The following is a 2724-nucleotide window of genomic DNA, read 5'->3' as shown; positions in this document are numbered from 1 at the left end:
AATTTCATGCCATATATCAAACATGATAGGCACTTATACATGATAAGTAGGTCAAACCCGTGACATTTATGACAAGCACATAGAGTTTACTCTTGTCAATGCATTTTCATAAATCATATCAGTGCATATAATCTTTAGACCTGAGATAGCATAGTTATCTTGTATATAGGTGGTTTGAGTTTGATACTGCTTTCATACTTGTACTATGTATGGGTATATGGGCATGTGTTGGCTCCTACTAGTTATATATGGAGGTAGGCATTGATCAAGATGGAATCTGTTTCTCTAAGTTGTCGACACCATATTTTGGCCGATCCCCAAAATCAGTAAAACTTTGAAACCGATCCCCGGTACTAAGTCTCCTTTGGACAGCTAATCACATTTCCGATCCCTCTTTGATAGGCAGTCACAATTCCGATCTCTCCTCACAAAGAATTAAATCAAATTGTTAAGTTCTCGCATCAGTCAAAGCTTCACCAGTCTATCGCTCACCGATCTCTCAAACCCATTGTCAAAACTCAGGACCCGTCAAGTATATTCCTGATAAACGAAATGAACTGGCACTAGATCTTTTCTTACCAGTTTTATTGCCGATCTCCCTTTCGAAAGTTTAAGAGCTAAGGTTTTGGTTCGGTTTAATGAGGATTTCGATCTTATGTGTTCGAGTTAAATTTTCAATTTTAATCAAGTCCCATTCAGCATTTCTTCCCCACCGATCTCATGCTTATTGTGCTCTCCGATCTCTTATACTTAGATTAATAATTGCGTTTAGTTCTTGTTTCGCTATGCTCATACAATCAAATATTTAAGCAATTCAGAGATTTTCCAATCACATGCATTCATTGAACAAAAGAGACATTCCATTTCATTTCATTTTTTTTTGTACAAGTTATTCGGCTGGAGGATCACCCCCAGCCTGATCTACATTTTGCTCACTCTCTCTCTCACCCTCTCCCTCCTCCTCACTATCTTCACCATCACCCCCAGGAGCCAGGTCGGCCATCCAAGAGAAGTCCTCATCTGGGTAACGCTTCTGGAGTTCGGCCAAGAGGTCCTTGTGAGCATTCACATAAGCTCCGGCTATTCCCGCCACCATCTCTTCGTCTTTCTCCTTAAGCTCCCCGTCTTTCTCCTTAAGCTCCTCGATGAGTTGAGCGACCTGAGAAGCTTCGTTGGCCCGAAGCGCTTGGACTTCCCCGAAAGCACGATCCTTTTCAGCCAGAACAAGATTCAGTTCGGCCAGCCTGTCCTCATAGAACTTCGCCCGTCCCTCAACTTGAGATACGTAATCCTGAGTGGACGCAAGTCGGGATCGGAGGGAAGCCACTTCCTGATTCTTCTTCTCGACCTCCTTACCCAGGCGATGAGCCTTTTCCCGGATCATGGTCTGATTCACCAGGCACTCCACGTTCAGGCTTATGGATTGAGTCAAGATATCATCAAGGCTGTTCGGGGATAGCCTGTCCCGATCCTCCCGAAGGAAGATGGAAGACCCCAAGACTTTGGCAAAACCGGGGTTCTCCCGAATAGTCCGGTTATTCTTCAGGGAATCGATCAATATCTGAGCGCCACGAGAAGAGGCCCTCGCAGAAGATGGAGAAGGACCCCTTTCTGTGCTTGGAACAATTGGAAGAGGTGGAGGCTGCTCTTCCGATCTAGGAGGAGATCGGACAGCTTCTACGGTCGGCGGGCCCGAGGGTTGAGGCAGGTCCCCTTGTACTTCCCCAGGTTCATGACCAGGCGTTCGAAGCATTTCCGAACGCTTCATCTCCTTTATTTTCCGGGAGATCTCTTTGTCCTTCTTCCGCTTCCTAGAACCCTCACCACCCGCCATACCTGCACAAAGAAAAGGTCAGTGAGATCGCTAAGGTCCTGAGATCTGAGATATAGAAAATACCAATGCCGAGGTCAGAGAGCGGAAATTCGCGGTCTTGGCCGGTGAGCAGTTGAATAGTCCAATGGTGCAGCTCGGCAGTCACCGCATCCAAACAAGAATACTTTTGAGTGGCAGCCTGACTCTTCAGATCCATCACTATTAAGCTTTCCTCCTAGTTCAGAGTAACGCGCCTCGGAAGCAAGGGCCCCTGGTACCACCAGCTACGGGGGAAGTCCTCAAAGCAGCTCGGATCTTTGCTCCTCAGAATGAAGAAACGGTTCTTCCAATTCTTAAGGGAGGAGGCGGTCGGTGAAGAGGCGCAATGAGGCTTCGCTGAAAGAAACCGATGCTCGTCGTCCTTTCGGCGAGTTAGCCTGTGCAGTTCGGCGAACACCTTAGCCGTAGGTCTGATTCCCTTAGCTCGGCATAGGCCTCGGAAGGCTACTAAGATCCGCCACGAGTTAGGGTGAACTTGAACAATGCACACTCGGTGAAGTTTTAGGACCTCCTTGTAGAAGTCATCTAGAGGAAATCGAAGACCGGCCTTTAACTGTTCCTCGTATACCATAACCCTGTCATTCTCTTCGAAGAAGTGATCGACACGAAGATCGCCGCGGCACTTAATGAGCTCGTACGAATCAGGCCGAATGTTGTATTCTTGGCTAAACGATTGTAGGTCGGTCTCTCGAAGGATCGACGGTAGCTCGTCTATAGGGAGAGTCTCCCTCCCTGAAGAAGGTCCATGCCTTGATGGTATGATCCGCCCCCGAGCTGGAACGGAGACCCTAGGAGGTTCTGGTTGCGCGCTTGGCCCGACCACTTCTTCTTCGTCAGACGACCACGAGAAC

The sequence above is a fragment of the Hevea brasiliensis genome, chromosome 7 (genome assembly GCF_030052815.1).
Source record: "Hevea brasiliensis isolate MT/VB/25A 57/8 chromosome 7, ASM3005281v1, whole genome shotgun sequence".
NCBI lineage: Eukaryota > Viridiplantae > Streptophyta > Magnoliopsida > Malpighiales > Euphorbiaceae > Hevea > Hevea brasiliensis.
Note: the sequence above shows the minus strand (reverse complement) of the source record.